This window comes from Camellia sinensis, chromosome 7 (assembly GCF_055761805.1).
Source record: "Camellia sinensis isolate YWXY chromosome 7, ASM5576180v1, whole genome shotgun sequence".
Classification (NCBI taxonomy): domain Eukaryota; kingdom Viridiplantae; phylum Streptophyta; class Magnoliopsida; order Ericales; family Theaceae; genus Camellia; species Camellia sinensis.
In genome coordinates this window covers 163,496,101-163,521,232 of record NC_138967.1, presented here as the reverse complement: position 1 = coordinate 163,521,232, position 25,132 = coordinate 163,496,101, and the positions used below count along the sequence as shown (strand labels likewise).

The 25,132-nt window shown below is 42.5% G+C and overlaps 2 long non-coding RNA genes across 3 annotated transcripts; both read left to right on the top strand.

Annotated features, from left to right (window-relative positions):
- Positions 1–18,299: 18,299 nt before the first annotated feature.
- Positions 18,300–18,971, top strand: LOC145795415 (uncharacterized). The gene is made up of 2 exons (XR_014336347.1): positions 18,300–18,411; positions 18,627–18,971. It is a non-coding gene; the product is annotated as an uncharacterized LOC145795415 (long non-coding RNA).
- Positions 18,972–18,976: 5 nt separating this feature from the next.
- Positions 18,977–22,205, top strand: LOC145795416 (uncharacterized). Of its 2 annotated transcripts, none has more exons than XR_014336349.1 (2): positions 18,977–21,730; positions 22,011–22,205. It is a non-coding gene; the product is annotated as an uncharacterized LOC145795416 (long non-coding RNA). The 2 variants fall into 2 exon arrangements; XR_014336348.1 differs by having other exon boundaries at positions 21,972–22,205.
- The last annotated feature ends 2,927 nt before the right edge of the window (positions 22,206–25,132 follow it).

Here is a 25,132-nt window from a genome sequence, read left to right as displayed (position 1 = left end):
ACTCTCATCCCGGAGCCTGTAGTGGAGCTTCCGTTGACGGTACCCTATTCGCGGATATACGACGGTCAGCTTCGTCGTAGAACCCGTGAGCCTTTCACATTTTTCTGCCAGTACTTCGACGTGGTAGCCTCTCATGAGGTAATCCGAAACACAGTCATTTCATTTTGAAATTGTTTTGCTTTACACACTTAGCAACTGATAACAACTAATAATCTGTACAACTTCTGTTTGCAGATCACGTGGCAACTGTGGGCCTTGATGCCGGGGGGGAGTACGGGACCAATTCACCGGCGCCTGGGCCATCTCCCGCTACCACATTCTGCTTGAGGGTTCGGTTTGTCGGGCCTGGTTCTTGGGTGACCGCTTCATGCACCAGATTATGGGTGTGCTGGACCCAATCGTCCCGATGGCTCCACCAGAGTCCATGCGGTCCACAGAGAACCTATCCATTGAGGAGGTCATCTAGTTCATGGTAGGCCTTGACGTCGACTTCTTCCAAGCAGAGGGCGACTATGCAGCTTTCATCCTGACACATCTGATGCCACCCCTGATGGGTGTTCATGGAGATGAGGAGGCGGGGACTCCTGTCGCAAGAGCGAGGCACAGAGTGACTCGAGCGAGCAGGGCTCATGGCAAAGGGGCTTGCCGAGCGGGGCAAAGGGCTGATTGGCCAAAGCTCCCTACCACGACGACTTGCTAGCGACACACAGGGAAGGCCAACCAGGTCCCAATTAAGCCTGTAGCGGCTGGTCATGGGCTTGTTGGGGTCCGAGGCCCGACTCCGGTATGAACCACACTTTAGCACTTGCATTCCATATTTCATTTCAGATATATATATGGCAGATACTAATCAAATACATTTGCAGGCACCAATCGAGTATACAGGAGGCACCCTCAAGTAGATAGCCTCGCTGATGGAGATGATACCAAGGAGAGAGACGCTGCTCAGCCTCTATGGTGTTCAGGTAATTTCTTTAGTTTTCCATTCCAGGCATCAACTTTCCACTGACACACTGACACAGACATTGAAAACTTCCCAAACTGCACCGATACATTGTATTGATAGACCGCATCTGACACATTGCACTTGCATATTGTATTCACACTGTATCTGACTTCTGCATATGCTCATCCTGCATACTACGCTCGCATCTGATACACATATTGTAACTAATGCGCAACATCTGTCTTTTCAAATCCCACCTATGCCGATGGCGCCAGCGGGAGCTGCAGCACTTACACCAGTAGTTCCTCCTCTAGCAGTAGGAAGGCAATAGAGATAGATTCTCGCACACGGCCGAGGCAGAGCTAGAGGTACCCGAGACGGGAGCGGCCCTTTGTAGACACCCCATTTTTGACCGTCCTCAAGACTTGGACGTCACCGTTTGAACACTCGGTGATTATCCATGTTTGTGTTCGTTTGGAGTTCCCGGAGGCATCGGCTCACGTGCCTTGCCTCAGGATCTCCGAACTCGACCGTTTAGTGTCTGGTTTTGCACCAAACGCTTGTGTCTTGCCCTTGAGAGGCAGGGTAGGGCTTGTAGACCATCCCCACCCACCACCGGCAGTGGCTAGAGGCCACCGGCTGGTTTTTGTCTCCACCGGCAATATAGTTTGCCGGCCGGCACTTTTTGTTGCCGGTCAGCACTATTTAGTGCCGGTCGGCACTCTTTTTGGCCAAGATGGCATTTTTGGCCGGCCGATTGCTGTTCATCTACTTTTGCAGAATTTTTTAGACAGCTGTCTTGCTTTTGCATCCCTCCATACACGTGTATGGAGGGATCTCCCTCTTGTAAAGCTTGTCTTGTAAGCTTTACAAGACATATAGGGAGAGGCTCTCTCTTAGAAAAAGAAGAGAGGACTTAGGTTAGAGAGGGGAGATATTTTGAGAGCAAAAACAGCCATTGTTGAGCTCTGGTTCTAGGGTTTGAGTTAGATACATTTTCTATCTCTCTTTCCCTCTCATTTGTGCACTAGGTGTTTTGTGTCTTACTATTGCACACAAACACCTAGTGTTTCACCTTTCTTTGGCTCTTGAGGTTCTAAGGGACTGGTTTTGAAGTTTTGGCATTGGATTCAAGCTAAAGGAGGCCATTGGAGCACCATTTGTGAAGAAGGCTTCAAGGGTGAGAATCTAGTCCCATTTTCCCCCATTTTTGCATTGATTTTCTACCTATCTTAGAGCTATTTTTGTGCTTATTGTATAACATAAAAAAGTTCTATTTTTAGGCCCTTTTTATTGTTTATTAAGAGTGTTTTGTTGATTAAGGGTGGTTGACCCCCCTTAGGCCTTGAAAGGCCTCATTTTGGGCCATTTTGTGCTAGCTCTGGGATTTTGGTGTTGGGGTCTCTTCACCACTGAAATCTTGAGGGATTTCAGTGGTGAAGATGATGCCTTGAAGTCCCAAGAAGGAGAGGGCCACCCCCTCTCCTTGTTGTCCTTGAAAAGGGCATATTTTGGCCTCTTGAGAGAGCATTATGCTTGAGTGAGTGTTGAGCATGTTTAGGCTATTTTTCATGCTTATATATCCATAATATAACATGAATTTAAATTGGTTTTGGTACTCCATGCATGCTTAGCATAGTTGCCATGTAATGCCTTGTTTATGCCTTAATGTGCCTTAGGTTGTTAGCCTTCGTGGGAGCATGTTTTAGGCTTAGTCTTGTGAAGATTATGTGCTTATTTTGCCATGTTCTAGGTCTGTCCTAGGTTGCTTGGGTCGAATCTGACATGCATCATATAGCTCCTTTGTATTTAGGCTTGTTGGCCTTGAGCATTTGAATGTATAGCATGGCATCTTTGCATTGTTTTGGTGATTTGGGATCATCCTACATGCCATTTCAGTCCCATTTTCATGCTTGCTTGATTGCCTTGCATGCCTCTTTGATGCTTTGGAAGCATGTGTTGCATGCTCCATGTTTTGACCATTTGTGCATGCCTTTGTTTTGAGCCATTTAGATGCCATCTAAGTGGTCTTTTGGGCCTTATGTTATGTGCTAAAATTCTGTTTTTAGTCATTTAGTCCATGCCATGTTTGGTCTTGCTAAGTGTAGTTCAATGCCCCATTGGTTTGCTTTGAACACTTGGACTATTTGTTGCATGTTTGGCTTGATTTTGTTGCTTGGTTTGGCACCATCCTAACATGCATTTTTAGAGCTCATGTTGCATATTAATTGCCCATGCTATCCCCCTTTCAAATGTGTTTGAGGGTTGTTCAACTTATGCCCAAGTGTTGGCCTTTCAACATGTGTATGTGTGCATGTGTATTTGGCCCCTCATTTTAGCATTATGGCTATTGTTTTAGGCCTATTTAGAGCTGCCTAATTCATGCGTAAGTCCATCTTTCCATCTATTTGCATTGCCATATGTATGCTTGTATGCTTGCATAAGCTTGTCCCCATGCCATGTTGCATCCTTAGCTTGTATGCTTAGGTTGCATTGCATCTTACATGCATGCCTTGTTCCTTGACTTGATGATAGGAATTGGGCCTTGTTTGGTTTGATTGGCTTGCATTGCATTTGAAATCAAAGTTGCATACTTGGTTTTTTGGGCCATCATGCATGGAAGTGCGTGATTGGTGGTCCGAGAATCGAGGCACATGCCCCTTTGAGTCATTATCATGATAAGGGACATGGTTGGTGCATATATGCCTTGAATTGTGCTGCCATGCTTTGCCTTGCCCTCTGTTGCTGTCATTTGCAGATTCTGCAGGAACATTCTGCCGACCGGCAGTGTAAGGTCCCGGCCGGCAACAATTTCTCTGCCGACAGCTTCATTTTGTGCCGATGGCTACACACCAGTGCCAGTGGTGATTCCACTCAGCCGGTGGCACTCCCCAGTGTCTAGGGATGCAGTCCTGAGGTTTTGACAGCCTCCAGAGGAGTGAAGGAAGGAAAACAGAGGCAGCCTATGCATGGCGGCGCGTTTCCCGAGGCGGCTTACTGTTTTTCTTTAGCTTAATTTAATTTGTTAATTAAATTAATTAATTTGTAATTATTAATTAGCTTGCGTAGTTAATTAATCTGTAATATTTATTTGGTCCCTTCGAGCAAAGGCAAATCTGTAATAAGTGTGTGTGAGTGTGTGTATGTCTTCCAACCTCACGTCTTTCTTCCCTTTTATTTACCTGCTTATGATGGTAGATTAGGGCACGTTTAAGTTAGCGTGCCTTATGCTATGCATGTGTGCATCCATGCATTTGTATTGCATGCATTAGGCTCGGTACATCACGCTAACTGCATTTGTATTTCAAATTCTAAACTGAATATGTGATAGTTGTGCATTCTCACATGCCATGTTTAGGATAGCCGAGCCTATTCTAGCAACACTTTGTATGCGATGCATTAGGCACTTAACATGGACTTGGATCATGCATGTTTGCTAACGAGTTCTTTGTTTTGGCACGGAGTACGATGTAAGTATTTCCGCTTTAGCATATCGCATGAGTGTGAATGTTGCCATGACAGCATGCTTAACATATGGCTAGATGCTTATGTGTTATAAACTGCTTGGACGCCTGTGGGTGAAGGTTGGATTGTTTGAGATTGGAAGAACTCATTGAAATCCGTGTTTTAGCCTACTTGCGAGTAGCAAATCCAAAACATTTCCCAAAACAAACGGATATGCAATGCTTACCTCCAAATTAGACAATCTAGTCTATACTTGTTTGCTGCGCGCATAACATAGTAATTCTAGGTTAATAATTGGTTTAAGAACACATAAAGTTTTCAAAAACGGATATCACGGTTAGTAGAGGCCGGTCTTCGGACCGGGCGAAAGGGGGTGCTCATAGCTGACCTTCCCCGATCGTACCCAAGCTCCCGAGCCGAGACAACTCCGGTGATGACGGACATGTGGCCTTCGGCACCGAGTCAGGGTTTCCTAAATTCTCCCATAAAAAAATATTTAGGTGGCGACTCTGTATCTGGCAAAGCAGTCCATGTTTGGCACTACTTTTTCAAAAATCTGTTTCTCAAAACGATTTGCCAGATTTGGACTCTTTGGTTCAGATTACGAACCGTGACACAAATCGAGTCCGAACTGTAGCGCGAGGCCCTCTCGCGGGCTTGTTACAATTTCTGGCGACTCCGCTGGGGAGTATTTAGAGAGCTTGACTCGAACTCGTGATATCCTGTTTTGATTTCACTTATGTGTTTCTTTGCATTGCATGTGCATTAGTGCGCCTAGGAACACAGTGTTTGCCATCTGCCATTCCTGAACGGTTTGCCGGAGGCTTGTCTTGTCAAGGCATGTCCATAAGGCTGACCGGCTATGGGCTCTGACAGCATGGGAACACAAACCCCGATTTTACCGGGGCACCCTTTTTGACCATTCGACCTAGTGCATATTCAGATCCATAGTGACCATTCCAAGTTAGGACAGGTTGCTTACCCGATGCTAAGTTGTTTGAAACCGCTGTGTGCGTAGTGAAACCCTAGCTCCTGACAAAATAGGACAGGGAAACCCTACCCCAACATAGGGGTGATTGAGCTCTCTTTACTTGCTATGTGCTTCTGGAATGTGTTTCTACAGGAAAAGCACATGTCAGTTTGCAAGTTTGAGTATCAAACCTGGGGACACCAGTAATCAGTATCAGTTGTGAGAATCAGTTATCCGCGGGTATCGGTTCAGTTTTCGGGAACAGTAATTTCTGGGAACAGTGATCAGCAGTAGGGTACAGTTGTCTGGCTACACCCGTGTTTGATCAGTTTGGGCTGAAATGCTGTCTGTTTTTCCTTTCAGTTCAGAAAGTTGCAGAGTTGATACAGAATAGCCAGTGTCTCCCCTTTGCTGAGACAGGATTTATGGCGGCACAAAATTCAGAAGAATTTGTGGTCATGACGGCTGCATTGGAGTAGGGGACCGCTCCGCAGAGTGAGGCCAGCATCAGTATGTCACACCCGCCCAGGTCGCCCGTTGTGCACCCGGTTTGGGCTCCCCAGTTATATCAGGCTCGTGAGCCCACCACCTTCGAATTGATGGGAATGATAGGGGACCTCCAGAGGACCGTGGCCGATCTAGCCTATGGAATGTCGGCTTCGCCGCCAGCGGCGCCATATGCCGGGAATTTCGTACCACAGGAGCCCCCGCTACTGGGACGGATTGTGATAGAGCTTAGCCAGCCAGAGGTGGCTTCCAACTACAGCCGCGACATGCCAACACCGACCCAGACCCTTGATCAGGCTGAGGCCAAAGGAAAAGACAAGGCAAAGGTAGATGCCGACCCTATTGAACAACTGCTGTGGGCAGTCGAGGCTCTGAAAGTCAGAGGGATGAACAAGCAACAAACATCTGCAATCGTGATCAAAGCTGTGGATGATGCTTTCCCCGCTCCAATCAAAGGCAGTTCAAGCCAGGTAAAAAATCGGGATGGGCCCTGTCATGCCCAGACAATGCCTGTAGTTCCCAACCCTGCACCGGGAAAGGTTCAAAAAGCCAAGGCAGCGCCAGCCGATCCTTTCGCTAGCGCATCTGGCAAGAATCCTCAAACCTCAAAGTACCTGCCCCGAGGGCGCAGGATCTTTCACGACCTCCACATGTCTTTGTCCAGGGCATTGCTAATATTGGCGAAGAATGGGCATCTTAAACCTTTGGAGCCCCGGCCACTCCCGAAGAATCTCCCCGCCACTCATGATGCTACCTTGTACTGCGCGTACCATCAACAGTCTGGTCACAGTACCGATGGATGTTCCCGCCTTCATCATGAAGTGCAGGATTTGATTGATAACAAGGTTATCCTACCACCCACCTCAGGCAAGCCCGTCACCACTTAGTTGTTGGATTTCGAGGGCTCAGATACTGCGAGTATGTAAAGTGAACCACCTGCGGGCAACATTTGGTATATTTTGGATGAAGCGTCTGGCACGCATTTTTGAGCATCGGTGAAACCGAGTTTTGTAAATCCTGGCTTGGGTATCGAGTCAGTCTTTTGTTTTGAGTCTGTCTCTTTGTCTTGAGTCAGTCTTTTTTGCTTAAGGGTCTGTCTTGTTGTATCGAATCAGTCCCCTTTGTATATAATACCAGGTGATTCTGGGGTTGTTGCCTCGAACACCGTTTTGTCTTATAATTATCTGTTTTTGTTTTGAGTCTGTTTCTGCTGAGGGGCCAGTTGCACCAACAAATCCGAATGAAACAGCTGTTGCTATCTCAACTTCATGCTTGCTTTCAGCATAAGTGCCAGAGAATTTGATTGGGCTGACAGTACATCTCGCCTGCTCTCTTGTGCGCCAAACTCATTGCATTAACCTAAGTTTTTCAAAAAAAACAAACCTTTTGAACACTGCGGTGATAAAAACGAAGAGGAAAGAATTCCTCGGGTTTTGCAAAATTTTGATCATTTTGAGAGAAAGAGAGGCGTGCTAAGCCTTTTTATGAATGAAACCATGCTTGTCGGCGTGGGTACTGAGAAGGATCCTGGCCTGATCCAGATTGGTTCCACACTATCTTCGGCACGAGCGATTTGTCGCTTTCTTAAAAACTTTCAAAAACAAATGTTTTGCGCAATCCTGCGAAGACCTGTGTGGAATTGTTCTTGAGATTGCGCAGCCTAGGATCGCTCTCAGCCTCAAGATTCAATCCGCCCGCTTCGAACCTTAAACCCGTTCAGAACATTCAAACGGCCGACTGTCAGAGAAGGCCCGTGTGGCCAGTTTTGAAGTAGCCTTCAACCAAGAGGCGCCGAAGCCGAATCGGAAGGAGTAGGTCTCGCCGGAAGAAGCTCGTGGAATAACCGGGATGAATTCTTCCGTAAATCATTGCAACAGCCGTTCTCCTAGACACAGAGAGGCTTCAATTCAAAAAAACCATTTGGCATGGACTTGCTGCACTTTTACCCTTTGAGAGGCTCGCTGGGCCGAAAACCCGGAAGGGCGACCCAGGCAAAAGTTAGAGCAAGAGAAAAATACAAAAAGAAAAAAAAATGCAAAGAAAAGAACAAAAAAAAAAAGGAAGAAAGAAAAAAAAAAGAAAAAGAAAAAAAAAATGGAAAAGAAGCTCGCAAGGTCGAAAACCCGCATTGGGCGCCTTGGCAAAAGTGAGAGCCAAACAAAGTGAAGGTTAAAATACCCGAGTGTACCTTGACTGGAACTACGTAAGGCTTGATTCCCATGTTTGGGATACGTAGGCAACTTCATCATGAAGTCCAGCCCCCAACGCTTTCATAGCGTCTCAGTCCATGCAATGGTCTCGATTTCATCCCAAAGTCTAGTCGCCAACGCTTCCAAGGCGACTGTGTCCATATATGTGTTGTGACCGTCTTCGTCATCGCTGTGTCCAAGAGCTCGACCACCGCCAATGAAGACTGTCTGCGGATTGCTGCGGCACCATCTCAAACAAGGGGCAACTTTCCGTTGCCACGAGCCGTCGTGAGACGCCATTCAAACCAGGGGCAACTTCAGGATGAAGTTGCCTACGTATCCCAAAGATGGGAATCAGGCCTTACGTAGTTTGGTTCAGGTTCACTCGAGTATTAACTCTCTCTTTTTGCGCTCTAACTTTTGCCAAGGCTACCCTTTAGGGTTTTCAACCTTGCGAGCTCAGTTTTTTCTTTATTTCCAATTTTTGTGCTCTAACTTTTGCCTAGGTCGCCCTTCCGGGTTTTCGGCCTAGCGAGCCTCTCAGGGATAATATTTCTTCAACTTGTCCATGTTGATCGGTTGGGAAAATTCTAGGCCATCCAAGTCCATGAGAGTAACAACTCCACCTGACCAGATAGTTTTGACGATGTAAGGACCAGTCCAATTGGGTCTGAAATTGCCTCTAGGGTCATGGATGGGGGCTCGGTTGTCTTTCAGCACGAAATCCCCTTCTTTGAGATTCTGGGACTTAACCTTCTTGTTAAAAGCCCTGGCAATCCTGTGTTGATAACCCTGAACATGGTACAGTGTTTTCAGCCTTCTCTCATCGAACAACATTAGTTCTTCGAACTTGCTCTGTTGCCAGTCCGCCTCTGTTATTTGACATTCAGCCATAACTCTTAGCGACGCTTCTATTTCGATTGGCAGAACAGCTTCTATACCATAAACAAGAGAATAAGGATTTGCCATTGTAGACGTTCGGATTGAAGTTCTATTTCCCCAGAGTGCAAATGGTAATTTGTCTGGCCAGTCCCTTTAGGTCTCAACCATTTTCTGCAAAATATGCTTAATGCTCTTGTTGGCGGCCTCAACAGCTCCGTTGGTTTACGGCCGGTATATGGATGACTTATGAAAAGCCAGGTTGTATTTCTCCAACAAGTCGATCACTTCTTTCTTGAAATAGGAACCATTATCTGAAATGATCTCGTTTGGGACTTTATATCGGCAAATGATGTTGTTTCGGATGAACTTAGCCACATGTGTTGCTTTCAACACTGCGTAGGACTGAGCTTCCACCCACTTCGTGAAGTAATCAATTGCCACCAGAATGTATTCATGCCCATTTGACCCTTTCGGTGTGACTGTGCCGATGACGTCGATTCCCCAGACTGAGAAAGGCCATAGTGAAGTCATGTTGTACAACTTCGACGTCGGGATGTTCATGTGATTGGCATGGATTTGGCATTTGTGGCATCGCCGAACAAAAACGATACAATCCTCCTCCATGGTAGACCAGTAGTAACCTTGCTTGAGAATCTTCCGAGCTAACATTACTTCATTCATGTGCACTCCGCACTCTTCTCCATGGATGGCCTCCATTAGGCGCTTTGATTCCTCTGCGTCGACACACAACTTGTGCATTCCCAGATGACCCCTCTTGTACAGTTTACCTCCACAAATGATAAATTGAATGGCCATCCGCCGTATTGCCCTCTTATCTTTGGCATTTGCCCCTGGTGGATAAACCTCCTTTTCCAAGAAGTTCCAAATATCATAGTACCAAGAGTTTTGATCTTGAACTTCATCTATTGCGACGATAGTCTCGTAGGCCGGCGTATATCTCTGCTCAATGATGATCAGACGCATCTGGACTCCAAACGGGATGTCTATCATGGAAGATAGAGTTGATAAAGCATTAGCGAACTTGTTGTTCTCTCTTAGTAGATACATGAAAGTCTGCTTCTCAAACCTAGGAATTAGAAAATCCAAGGTCTGATGATAGATCTGCATCTTTTCTTCTTTAACCTTCCAATCTCCTTTTGCTTGAGACACAACTAGGTTCAAGTCCCCGATGATGTCCAACCTTTTTGCTCCTAGTTTCAGGGCGACTTCCAAACTAGCGATACATGCCTGGTATTCTGCTTCATTATTGGATACCTTGAACCGGAGTTTGAAGGCTAGGGGCATATGGGAATTGTTGGGTGCTATCAGTAACACCCCTATCCTATAACCGTACTGGTTAGACACTTTGTCGAAGTACATTGTCCAAATCTCTTCCTCGACTTGCAAAATGGCTTCATCTGGGAACAAGTATTCTACCACTTCATCCCCTTCTACTGGGTGATCTACCAAGAACTCTGCTACAACTCTCCCCTTGACAGACTTGCTAGTAACATACTTCAGATCAAATTCGGAAAGGAGAAGCAACCAACGAGCTAGCCTATCCATAAGCGCCGGTTTCTTAAAGAGATATTTGATATGATCTAATCTCGAAACCAGAATTACGGAGTGAGCTAACAGATAGTGCCTCAACTTCCTGGTAGCCCATACCAAGGCTAAGTAAGCTTTCTCCAACGGGGTATAATGGGTCTCGTAATCCAGCATTTTCTTACTCAAGTAGTAGATGGCTTTTTCCACCTTATCCTCAGATTCTTGAGCAAGCATGCATTCCATTGTTGTGTTCGTTATTGATAGATACAAAATCAAGGGCTTCCCCGACTCTGACGGTGACAACACAGGTGGATTCTGAAGGTACTACTTGATCTGCTCGAAAGCGAATTGACATCGATCATCCCATCAGAATTTCTTTCCTTTCTTCAAGAGTCCAAATAGTGGTTCACAAGTCAAGGTTAATTTAGAGATAAACCGCTTTATGAATTGCACTTTACCCAAAAAGCCTCACACCTCTTTTTTAGTCCTTGGTGATGGCATTTCTAGGATGGCCTTGATTTTGGAAGGATCTACCTCGAAGCCCATCCGTGTGATCAAGAAACCCAACATTTTCCCTACTGTTACACCGTGTGGATTCAATCTCAGTCTGTATTCTCTAATCCATTGAAAGAATTTCTTCAAGGCGGTGTAGTGGCCTTCTCTTTCCTTGGACTTGACAATCATGTCATCCACGTACACCTCAGCCTCTTTATGGATCATATCATGAAGAATTCTGGTTGCAACCCATTGATAGGTAGCCCTAGCGTTTTTCAGCCCAAACGACATCACCCTGTAGCAGTAGGTTCCCCACAGCATAGTGAAGGCAATTTTCTCTCTATCTTTGAGTGCCATCAAAATCTGGTTATACCCGAAAAATCCATCCATGAAGGAGAGCAACGCATGGCCTGTGGTAAAGTCCACCAATTCATCGATGTGCGGTAGAGGAAAGTCATCTTTCAGACTGGCTCTATTCAGATCCCTAAAGTCCACACACACCTGAATTCTGCCGTCTTTCTTCGACACCGGGATGATGTTGGCCAACCAAGTTAGATACTCAGATACTAGCAAGAATCCTGCATCTATCTGTTTGGTGACCTCTTCCTTAATCTTCAAAACCCAATCTGGACATATTCTTCGCAATTTCTGTTTGATGGGTCGGGCCTCGAGGTCAAAAGGGACCCGATGCTGTACAATCTCAGGATCGATTCCAGGCATGTCTTCGTAGGACCACGCAAAAATATCTTTGAAATCTTTTAATAAAGCGACTAAGTGCTCGCGCTCCTCCGAAGACAACGTGGACCCGATCTGGACCAGACTCGGATTCTTCTCAGTACCCACATTAATTGTAATGATTACATCAGCAATGGGTTTTACAAACCTCTCCTCCTCTCGATTAATCAAAATTTTCAAAAACCAGAGGAATTCCTTCCTCGTCGTTTTCATCAAAACTTTGAAAATCATGATCAATGCAAGAAATAAGCGACACAGAGAAACACTCAAAATCTGCAGTGGCATTCTCATTCACAAGGTCAAGCTCATCCAGTTCCTCGGTTACAACCGACTCAAAGGAAAAAGAAAAACACGGCCTGGACAAAACCTTGGCATCCGGGTTATCAACCCTAGGAATACCGGACCTAGACTCAGAAGAACTGGAATCTGATTCTGACTCCACAGACTCTGTGGAATCATATTCTAGTTCACTACCTGACTTAGAACTGCTAGATAGGTAGCCCTCCTGCAGCTGCCAAATGAGGGCTGGTGCATCAGATGCATCCAAGATACTACTAGAAGGGTTCATACCTGGTTGGTCTCCGATCATGGAAACAGTCAGGTTATTCTCCAAGCTCTCTGAGCCGACCGGAGGATCTGAAAGGAGACATGACAGTACTGCTTCTACTTCAAGTTCGCTGTTGTTGGAATCACTTTATGTGCTCTTTGCAGCTTCAGCAGTCGGTTCAGCCATTTGCTCCATATCACTGTCTTGCAGCTACAAGTCAAAGAAAATCTCAAAGCTATAAACCTGTTACTTTTTCGAGTTGAACCACGGTTTGGGGAAACCACAAGATAGGAAGTCTTCTCCTTCCCGAACAAAATAACCATTCAGGGTTCCTTGGATCGGTCGGTGCACAAGTTCGAAGCGCTTCCCTGTCTGCTTAGCTCTGGCTCTTCCGGCCATCTCTTTCCCTTTTCTAATCCAGTCTTCTTTGGTAGACGTATAGCCAAGACCAAAGGCATGAGGATTATATGGCACATTGGCCAATGCAATGATGCCTTTTTGGCCGCTCCTTCCCAGTCCCATCCCTGGCATATGTTGAAATTTGTTCATGAAATATACAGATTGGGCGCTAATATACAAGTCCTCATCAACAACCAAGCTATTCTTCACTACCCAGGCCTCAGCAAAGGTAAACCCTGAAAAGAAAACATCCTCTTCGCCATGCACAATCTTCAGCACAGGTGTAGTGACCTTTGGCGGAGGATGAATAGATAAATTTCCGAAGACTATGGCTACCCCTTTCCCATGGAGGTACTTCAGTATTTGGTGGAGAGTGGAAGAGACAGCTTTCACTTGGTGCAGCCAAGGTCACCCAAGTAGTAAGTTGAAAATGGTTGGAACATCCAGGACAAGGAACTCAATATCCCGTTAAGCTGGGCCCACTTGAACTCTGATCTACACTATTCCCATCACCTCTCTGCTTGTATTATCAAACGACCGAATCACCTAGGCTGTAGGCACAAAATCCACCAGTTTCAGGCCAATATCATAAGCCGTGCGACAAGGGCAGATGTTGATTGCTGACTTGGTGTCGACCAATACCACTAGTATCCACTTTTCTCGGCACTCCACTGATATGTATAGAGGCTGGTTGTGTGCAGAGCCGTCTGGCGATAGTTCCTTGTCTGAGAAGGTTAGAGTTGGCGCAATGCCTCTCGGGAAGACTAATCCCACCAGTTGTTCTGGGGTAGTGTCGATGGACAACTTAACTTTATCCATCTTTGCCAATACAGCCTGTCTATGCACTCGCAAAGCCATAAGCAAACCCCAGATAGATATATCAGCTTGGATCTTCTTCAACTATTTCAACACAGCCTCTTCTTCTAACTGTTTTTCCCTCTGCTTCTCAACCTCTTTGTCCTTTCCAGAGGCTTCAGGTTGGTCCAAATGCGGTAGTTTGAAATATCAACCACTTCTTGTCATATGGTCGACCTCTTTTACATACCAAGTGTCGTCAGGAAAGTCTTTACCCCAATCCTTATCAGTATGGGCCAGCTGTAGGTCGTCGTCATCCCACAAAACTCCTTTGGTAGCCAACAAGCATTTGTCTGGCTCCGTTCAGATTACCTTATAATCACAAATCTCCCCCGCAGGCTGCTGGACTTTTCCACTTTCTGGTTATTTTCACCTATTTCTTGCTCAAAACGATTCAGTGCGGCTTCTTGCTCTGTATATACAGTACTAACAATGCCCAGTTCCTGAACCCATTGTTCTACACCAATGTTTTTTGGCAGTTTACCCTTTCCATCGGCCATTCCGGCCATTGCAGCGGTTTCCACTTTCTGTTCTTATGACTTCAATTCAGTTCCCTCATCTCAATCAGGTTCATCACTTAGCCATCCAGAATTGTCTGTCGACCCATTCAGATCAAACCAATCAATATGCACATCCCCTTGATCTTGCTCCTCAAAGAACTGCAAATTGTCTGTCTTCTTCTAGGTCGGCCAAATCATCCAATCCTTGGCTTGGGCCATCCTCTCAAACTACACTAACCTCCATCTCAATCGGCAATACCACTTCCGGCTTAGCTTGATTGATTGGCACAATATAGCAGTATGGGTTGTACACACCTTCAAATAAGTCCTTAGAGCCCTCGAGCAACGAACTTGTACTCTCCTCAGCCAACCCCTCTTCTACTACCTTCATCACCAACATGGGTTCAGGTTGGGTGCAGACGTGTTCATCATGCACAAGTCCATGCTGTCAGGGATGAACAACGCCAGTTTAGGTAGGTAGAAAGGGGTGATATATATATTGGGGTTATAAAGGACGACCAGTGTATGGATGAGGTTTATATGTTGGGGTGGAGGGACTTGATTATGTGGTGGTAGAGGATTTGTAGTGACATTGGGTTTTTGGGGAGGTGTTATCACCTTATTGTCGATGAGATCTTGAATCTCATGACACAGCCTATAGCATTGATCAGTGTCATGACCGTGCTGCTGGTGAAAAGCACATTATTTGGCTGGGTTGTGTTTCGGGGGAAGAGGATCGAGTAGAGGGCGAGGCTCTAGTGGCTTAAGATGTCCCCTTTTTATCAGGACCCCTAGGGCTTTGGATACAGGCATGTAGAGCGGGGTAAAGACCCTTTCAGATCAGGCCTGGCTAGTTGAGGTTTGTGGAGTTGTGTTGGATGTATTGGTGAAAGGGTTGGAAGTTTTGGGTGTGGTGGTGACTATACTCACATCCGAAGGCCATACAGAGGTGCTACCACTCGTGGTTGCATTGGAACTGCATGTAAAGGGCCTCTTGGGCTATTCCTTCTCATTGGCTATAAGCCCCTGTTTCATCGCATCCTCAATTTGAACCCCTATCGCATGAAGCTCAGCGAATATAAACAAAGGTAAGACTATCAACTTCTGTAATAATCTCCCTTGCAGGTTACAGACCACCATTCCAATTTGGTCATTTTCAGACAGCCTACACTACAAGAAAAGTGGGTTTATGAGACGGAATTATTTGCGACGGCACACTTGCCGTCTCAAAAAAGTAGAGTATTTGCGACGGCACCATTTGCCATCTCAAAAAAGCAGAGCATTTGCGACGACACTATTTGCCGTCTCAAAAAATGAGAGTATTTGCGACGGTATTTTCTGCCGTCGCAAATACTCTTATTTTTTGAGACGGCAAATTATGCCGTCGTAAATTCTCTACTTTTTTGAGACGGCAAATGGTGCCGTCGCAAATACTCAGCTTTTTTGAGACGGCATTTTCTGCCGTCGCAAAAAGTGACTTTCGTGTTTTTTTTTGGTTTTTAGTGAATATTTTTTAAATTTTAAATATTTTTTTAAGATGCACCTTACTTAGATGTATCTAAAAAATAAAAAATTTATGAAAAAATATTTTAAAAAATTAATATATACATAAAAAAACAAAAAGAAAATGTATTAAATTATTGTATTTTTTTTTGTATTTTTGGTATTTAGTGAATTTTTAAAAGATTGTGTTTTTACAACTTTTTTAATTTTTAGGTGTATTTATGTTAGATGTGTCTAAAAATTTTTAAAAAAATACTTAAAATATTAAAAAAATCAGTAAAAACAATATAACATGGAAAACAAGAAAGTATAATTTTCTCAAAAGAGTTTTTGGAAAACTCTAACCTAGCATAGTAATTGTGGTTTTGAGATAGCTTCATATATATACAGTCACAAAATGGTTTGAATAAATTCAACGGCATTTTTCTGTCGCAAAAAAAATTTAAAAAAAAATGTCGTCTTACTTTTTTGATATAGCATTTCTCTTTTCATTCATTTTTTCATCTTCCTGTCTCTTTGTCTCTATCTCTCTCTCTCTCTCTCTTTATCTCTTTCACTCATCACTCTTCTTTCTATGTCTGTCTGTTTCTCTCTCTCATTTTCTCTCTGTGTCACCCGCCTATCTCTCTTCTCTCTATCCCTCTCATCTGTTTTCTCTCTCTGTCTCTCTCGCTTATCTCTCTTCTCTCTATCTCTCTCATTTCTTTTCTCTCTCTCTATCTCTTTCTCTTATCTTTCTATCTCTCTCTATCTCTCTCACCCATTTCTCTTCTCTCTCTGTCTCTCTCTTTTTCTGTGTCTCTCTCTCGCTCATCTCTTTTCGCTCTATTTCTCTCTCTTTTTTTTGTCTATCTCTCGCTTATCTCTTGTTTCTCTCTCTTTTTCTATCTCTCCCTCTATCTCTCTCTCTCTCTTTCTCTCTCTACCTCTTTTTCTGTCATTCTTTTCTCTCTCTCTCCCTGTCTCTCTCTCTCTGTCTACTTGTCTATTTGTCTCTGTCTCTCTTCTCTCTCTCTCTCTCTTACTCATCACTCTTCTTTGTCTGTCTGTCTCTCTCTTTCTCTCTGTGTCTCTGTCTCTCTTCTTTTTCTCTCTCTCACTCATCACTCTTCTCTGTCTATCTGTCTCTCTCTCTCTTTGTGTCTCTCGTCCATCTCTCTTCTGTCTATCTCTCTCATCTCTTATCTTTCTATCTCTCTTCTCTCTCTATTCTCTTTATCTCTCTCGTTCATATCTTTCTGTCTCTCTCTCGTTTATCTCTTTTCGCTCTTTTTTTTTCTCTCTCTCTTTGTCTATATCTTATCACCCATTTTTTCTCTTTCTTTCTCTCACTCATCACTCTTCTCTCTCTTGAGAAAAACAAAAAAAAAAGAGTAAAATATATATATATATATATATTGTGGCTTTGAGACGGCTTCATATATATATAGTCACAAAATGGTTTAAATAAATGCAACGGTATTTTTCTGTTACACACACACACACGCAAAAAAAAAAAAAAAAAAAAGACGTCGTCTTACTATTTTGATATAACATTTCTCTTTTCACCCATTTTTTCATTTTCCTGTCTCTCTGTCTCTCTTCTCTTTCTCTCTCTCACTCATCACTCTTCTATGTCTGTCTGTTTCTCTCTTTCTCTCAATGTCTCTCGCCCATCTCTCTTCTCTCTATCTCCCTCATCTCCCTTCTCTCTCTGTCTCCCTTCTCTCTTTGTTCTCTTTATCTCTCTCGTTCTCTCGCTCATCTCTCTCTATCTCTCTCTCGTTTATCTCTTTTCGCTCTTTTTCTCTCTCTCTCTTTGTCTGTCTATTTTCACCCATTTTTTCATCTTCCTCTCTACTCTTCTCTTTCTCTCTCTTACTCATCACTTTTCTCTCTCTATCTGTCTGTCTATCTCTCTCTCTCTCTCTCTCTCTGTGTCTCTCACTCATCTATCTCTTCTCTCATCTCTTTTCTCTCTCTGTCTCTTTTGCTCATCTCTCTTCCCTCTATGTCTTTCTCTGTCTCTTTCGTTCATCTCTCTTCTCTCTATATCTCTCTCCCTCATCTCTCTTCTCTCTATATCTCTTTCGTTCATCTCTCTTCTCTCTCTCTATCTCTTTTTCTGTCTCTCGCTCTCTATCTCTTTCTCTCTTTGTCTCTCTCTCTCTCTCTCTTTTTCTCTCTGTCTCTGTCTCTCTCTCTTCTCTATCTGTCTCTCACTCATCTCTCTCTCACCACCCACCTCTTCTACCACATTCACCACTACTACAAATGTCATTCCACTACTAGCTTTATTACCATTGTTGCCACTCCACCTCTACGACTACCATTACTACCACCATCGTTACCACTCCACTACTACTACCACCACTGCTACTATTACCTCTCCCTTACCACCGCCACTCCATCTCCTCTGCCACTACCACAACTTCACCACTAATCTCCTTCGCCATCGCCGCCACCACCACCACCTCTTATCCACCACCTTCATCACTACTGCCACTCCCTCTCCTCTACCACAAAAAATTAGTTAATTTTTAGTAACAAAAAAAAATAGACCACAAAAAAATATTTTTCATTGATCATAAAAAATTAATTTTATTTTAATGAAAAATATTTTTCATTAAAATATTAGCTCTACTTCTACCAAATAAAAAAAATCATTAAAATAAAAATAAAACAAAATTTCTCCCTTTTTTCATTGACCCGCCCGCCCAAACTTAATTTCCCCCCTTTTTTCCCCTCTGTCTTTCCCCCCTTTTTTTTCATTTCCTTTCAGGTAGGGGTGTGCATAATACCGCCAAAACCGCCGAAACCGCCAAAACCGCACCGAACCGCACCGCCAAGGCAAATTCATTATTATTTGTCAATCGAACCGCCGGTTTTTGGTAAGAAAAATGGCAAATTCTAGTGACATTTTTATCAATCCGCCGGTTTCTATTTTTCTTCCAAACCGCACCGACCCGCACCGCTATTAAATCATGTTTTATAGGATTCTAAAAATTCTTTTTTTACTTAAGTTTGCTTGTTGTTCTATACCTTAGAATATAGTATTACATTAATGCTCGAGGGGAATTTTATGTATTGTATTTGATCATTGCAGCTTCCACAGATACTTGTAATGAACTGATGGCATAGTCGTTGATATTATCATGTTGTTGCTACACTTGCTGCATCAGAAGAAAGCTTCGCAAGATGCTTAACATCACGATGTCTCTCGTCTTTTTTTTACTCTTTGATTTAAGTTTTGTAATTTGAATTATATTTTTTATAAACCGCCAATCCGCCCGAACCGCCAAGGCAAATCCGCCATTATTTGCCAACCGAACCGCCGGTTTTTGATAAGGAAAATGGCAAATTCTAGTGACACTTTTATCAATCCGCCACCCGCCATACGGTTTCTATTTTTCTCTCAAACCGCACCGACCCGCACCGCGCACACCCCTACTTTCAGGTTTGCAAAGCCCTAAGTTTCGAAAGAACAGTCTCTCTCTCTCTCTCACGGAGGCGAGCGACGAGCGGGGAATTTTGGTTTGGACGAGCGACCAGCAGGACCATGATTCTCGACAAGGGTCAGCTTCTCGAGACCGAGCAAATGTTCCGCGACGCCGGTGAGCAGTGGCCTGTTATTATCCCCAACCCAAGGAGGAGATCCGCTAAGCAGCCCCTGGTACTAAGGTAACAGTTTCTGATCAAATCTCGACATTTTTTAATTCATACATTTGATCGAACAGTTGGTGGGTCTTTATTATTCTTTCTTCATTGTTGTCCGAACATTAGTCGTCATGTTTGTCAAATAAACAGCAAAAAGACTTTTCTTCTTCTTAATCTTCTTCTCCACTTCTTTTTCTGCTTCAAAAGTGATGGGATTTGAAGTCCTAATTGTAAGCTTATCCTGATCATAACCATCCTTCACTCCATGAACAAGAGCAGACAATATTTCAACAGACAATATTTCACAGATTGGTGCACGAGACACCTTTTCCAGGGATGATAACAAATCAGCACGTGTTTCTTCAATAAGTGGGTTGATGAATGACTTCATGTAGTGATCAGTTGATAAATATGTCATTGGAATTTGCTTGACCTGTCAAAAAAAAAATTCAAAATTTAAAACAAACTTCAATTGTTCATGTTGAATAGCTTGATGGGGCCCTTTTCTCAGAGCAGTTCTACGATTCACGTCACTTTGTTTGCATTTAGTCCTGAATGCATCTTTCTATTTGGTGCATTAATCATAGAAATAATCACAACCAAACTATAGTAACTAATAGTCTAGTCTTATCTTAATTTATTTTATCTAACAGGCTAGCTCTTGGGAGCTTATAGGGTCTCATTCTGTAACTCTGTTGAAGGCAACCACTACATGGTACACCTATTGGTTATGTTACTCTTTGATCTGGCTTTACAATTTCAAGTCACCAAATAGTGTTTGAACTGTTTGTTAAAATGTCTGACCCAAAAATGTTTATTTTTGGAAATAAGTTTGTTTCTTTTTGTTTTTGATGAAATTAGCAGTATCTTTTGAGGAAAAAACATCTCATCTTTCTTAATGAGTTCTGAGCAAGCTTACCCTCCATTTTAGTTAAATGCAAGAAAGTTTCCAGCTTCATTGGGATAGTCTTTTCATCTAGATGGTTCTGTATGAGTTTGAAGAGCAGCTGGCATATTTTTGTGGTCAATACATTTGTTTGATAGATATTTTTATCCCGAAGATTGTGGAAACTTTTCAATCTTTTTTTTTTTTGTATTAAGGAATAAAAATTAACCAGTCTATCAGACACAGCCCCAAAGCACAGGAGCCATTGCCACCCCTGTTAGTCTGGGGTTTAGGACTCATGAAAAATGGATAGCACAGACAAAACAATTGTAGATTGCTGTCATTTATTATACTTCTTTAATGCATTATGGTTTGAATAAACAACCTTTTGGCTAATTTTCCACCATGTCTACAGGTTGGCTATGCATGAAGAATCATCATCCAGGCGAAAGGTGGATGATGATGTGTTCTGTGAACTGGTTGTGTTTAGATCAGTGTTCAATTTCATGATTGATGGCGATTTGTGAAAGTTTTAAAGGGCTTATTGGTTAAACTTAGGGCTTTTTAATATGTGATTATTTTTTTTTAACCTTTGTAAGTTTTCGCTTTGTTCATGGTTGTCTAGGGTTTATATAGAGTATTTAATTGTATATTCATGTGCCATGTGAGCTAGATGTTTTTAGATTAGTGTTTAATTTCATGCTTTCATGGTGATCTGTGAAGGTTTTAACAGTCAATATTGATAAGTCATGTTAGAGATTGGTTTTGTTTTTTTGTTTTATTTTTTGGTGTGATAGATCGATGTGACTTTCTATATATGATGTTGAATAATCCTTTTTGTTGTGATACATAAAAGTGACTTGTTTTCTTAAAAATAATTGTCTCATCCTTTGTTCTCTCATTTTTTTGTTTTGGTTAAGGGTTTTTGATTTGTAGGTTTTGTAGACAGTATAAGCCTGAAGTATGAGGAAATTGTTTACTGTTTAAGCTTGGAGTTGTAATCTATCAATATCCCTGGAAGTGCTACCTTTTCTTGAAATTCAAATATTGTCTTGGTAATTGTGTTTTTTGTGATTTGGATGTTTACCTCCTATGTGTGTTGTGTGTTTTTTTTGGTTTCTTGGTTAGTGTTAAATATTGTCTTAGAAAGTCTTCCATCTTTGTTTTGCATGATTCCTCTTATCTATCTTTCAATAAGTTGCTGCTAATCTGCAAAAGCACTGGTCCACTAATTATCTTAAAGAGGCTTGCCAATTAAGATTGCTGATTTTGATTTGTGAATCATGATTTTTCCATCTGATATTCGTACCTCCAAAAATAGCTCTATTTATTTTTGTTTTTTCTTTTGCATCTAAAGTGAAACTGTTAATGGGTAAAATAAGCATGTATTTTTTAGCATGAAATGGCTCCTCAATTGATATGAAACGATTGCTAATTGAACGCAGTGAACATGGTACTGTGGTCAACTTTGACAAATTATTGTTTTATCTTGTGCTATTTTACTATTATAAAGGGAGAAACCAGCTTGGCGAGTCCTAAACCCATTTTTAGATTGCCGTCATTTATACTTGTTTAATGCATTATGGTTTGAATAAACAACATTTTGGCTAATTTTCCACCATGTCTACAGGTTAGCTATGCATGAAGAATCATCATCCAGGCGAAAGGTGATAGTACTTTTTAGCTAAGATGATAGTACTTTTTATAAAGTTCTACATTTTATGGATGTTAAGTGTAAATATATGTTGGCCATGATGTGAAATTGTTAATAACCAATTATGTATTTAAAGAAAATAAAAATGCCAATTTTCAGTTCTTCCCCACGCCACAGAAATTAACACATAATTATATTTAAAGAAATTAACACATAATTATATTGTCATTATTATTTTTATTTTTTGTTTTCAGATATTTCCCCAGTAGTATTTTGCTTCTTGTGGAATGCAGGCATATGAAGATTGCGATTAACTTTTGTTTTTGTTATCCACGGAAGAATCATGATGAAAACTTTTGTTTTTTATTTATGTTATTTTGAATTGTGAACAACATTATGTATTTAAACATTGTATATGTATTATGCAACATTATATAGTGGGATAATTTTGCTGATGTATTGTTATGAATGGAAGAATATTTTTATTATGGATGAATGGAATTTTTATATTATTATGTAATTATTGATTTCTTTTTCAATTATTTTTCATTTAATACAGGTATTTTTCATATTTTTAATAATTTTATTGTAATTTTTTTTTTTTTTTTTTTTTTTGAGACGGCACTACATTGTCGTCGCAAATGATATCTGCACTAGTTGAGACAAAAGCCTTTTGCGACGGTACTCTTTGTCGTCGCAAATGATATCCGCACTAACTAAGACAAAAGCCTTTTACGACGGTATTCTTTGCCGTCGCAAATAATCTTTTAGTGACGGTAGGTATCCTGTCGCAATAAAAATTCTTTAGCGACGGCATTGCCGTCGCAAATAATGCCTTTAGCGACGGCAGCATAATGCCATCTCAAAAAATTTCAAATTTTTTCATATTAATGGCGACGACAAAATTCCGTCGCAAAAAGGCAACTTTGCCGTCACAAAAAAAAAGGCGACGGTAACATGCCGTCGCTAAAACCTTTTTGCAACCCCCTTTGTTGCGACCCCCCACTTGCTGTCGCTAAAAGTCCTCTGCCGTCGCAAAAAACTTTTTGAGACAGCATTTTGAGTATTTGCGACGGCATTTTACCGTCGCAAAAAGTCAATTTTTTTGTAGTGCTAATAGTTATCATAGAGGCCTTGGCCCTGAATTTCGTTACAAAATCCGAGAAGCCCTCCTTTGGCTCCTGACAAGTCGCTTCAAGATCACTGGTTGTGACCTCGATCTAGGTATTATAGAAGTACTATGCGATGAAGACCTCAACCATTTCCTCCCAGCTCCGTTTCACAAAGTCCTCGAGTTTTGCATACCCGATGGCCGTTATTCCCAACAAGGTCCGGCCAAAAAGTGATAGCTTCTGAAGTCTAGTAAGACCTATTAGTCGGAGGATATCGGAGAACAAATGCAGATGGACCATAGGATCCTTAGAGTCGTCGAACCGGTGTATGTGTGGCACCTTGAATCTGTTCAGCAGAGTTACTGCGGAGTCTATGTATCCATCCTCAATGTCAGGGATTGAATTCACGCCCTGTGCCTGCTTGAAGAGCTTTTCTAGCTTGTTGGCATTTAGTGTAGTGGGGTCAACCTCGAATTCAAATGGCACCTCTGTTTGGTACACTGGTGCCTTGGAGGTCTGAGGTGTGATCGGATCTACTAGAATGCCCAGATTCTCTTGGACATTGACAGTGACTCCGGGTGTTGGAATACCTGCTAGAGGTGCATGGGGTGCAGAGGCTACTGCTGGTTGTGGTTGTTGTTGTTAAAGCTTATTTATCACTTCCGCTTGGTGGGCTGTGACCTCAGCTTGGTGGGCAGTATCTAGTTGCATAGTTTCTATGGTCTACTGGAGCTGACGAAGCATGTCTTCCATGCTAACTGGGGGATGTTGAGCCATTAGAACTGGCGAGTAATCTCTCACTGGAGTGGAAGTAGAAGACTGAGCCTGACTGGACGTAGGTGAAGTAAAAGGTGACTGCTAGACTAGTGAATTATGCCTGATCCTCCTCCGTCTGGTAACTGGTGGGAGTGAAGCAAACACTGGTTATCCCCTGACAAGATCCCCGAACCTGTAAAGTCTTCTCACTCGGGTCCAGAGCAAAAGAAATTGTGAAAAACTACCTTGCAAAAAAGAAATAAAGCAAAAGAAAGCAAAAATTAGAAACCACACAGCACCTCGGCTCAGATACTATCAACACACAGTTGTAATCATAAGTTGTAAAACTACACTCAACACTAATTTCTGTCCCCAAAACCAATGCCCAAACTTGAAACTGATACATACATTCCTATAGAGTTTCACTCTAAAAGCACATACCAGTTAAGTGAGAGCCAAAACACCCCAATGATGGAGTAGGGTTGCCCTGTCCTAGTTTCATCAAGAACTAAGGTTCCCTATTTAAGCAAAGTGTTTCACACAATCCTGAATTTCGGTAAGCAACCTGTCCTAGTTTGGAGCAGTCTCTATGACTTTCGATATGCAACTAAGCCAATTGGTCAAAAATGATATCTCAGCAAGACTACCTAATATGCCTCTCACACCTAACACCGAGAAGTGAAAGGAGGATCAAACGGTACAGTGGTAGTCCAGATCCAAGGGTTGTGTTCCCATCGTGGCAGAGCTTGTAACCGGTCAACCTTTTGGCAAGCTTTTCCAAGCAAGCCTCTGACAAACCATTCAGGAATAGCAGATGGTAAACACAGTGACTTAGGCGCACCAATGCAAATGCAAATTCAGAAAAACACATAAGTGTAAATAAAAAAGTCATATCATGAGTTCGAGTCAAGTTCTTTAATTCCCCAGCGAAGTCGCTAGAAACTGTAGCTCGGTTTTTTCGCGCCCCCTTTTGAAAACTTGAAAAGAAGCCCTATAGTTCGGACTCCCGCGGTTCTGAATCTAATCTCACAAGTGCAATGTGAAACTGATAAACACCAAAGAGTCCAAATCCGGCAAATTGTTTTGAAAAATTGATTTTGAATCAAAAGTGCCAAAATTGGACTATTTTGCCAGATATAGAATTGCCACCTAAATATTTTATTTTGGAGAAATCTAGGAAACCCATGACTCGTGCCAAAGGCCATGTGTCCATCATCACCAAAGTTGCCTTAGCTCGGGAACTTAGGTACGGAAGGGAAGGTCATGAATTGAGCACCCCCACCTGCCCGATCAAAGATCAGTCTCTACTAATCATGATATGATTTTTATGTACATTATATGCTCTTGTTCCAGTTATTGGGCTAGCATTACTATATCGCACACACAAGTATAGACTAACTTGCAAGAATTGGAACACTTGACTCATGTTCGTTTTGAAAATTGTTTCGAAACATGTACCACTTGAAAAAGTGATCGCATATGAACATTACTCAAATTATTCCAATTCAAGCGGTAAGCCTTCATCCAAAGGCATACAAGCAGTTTAT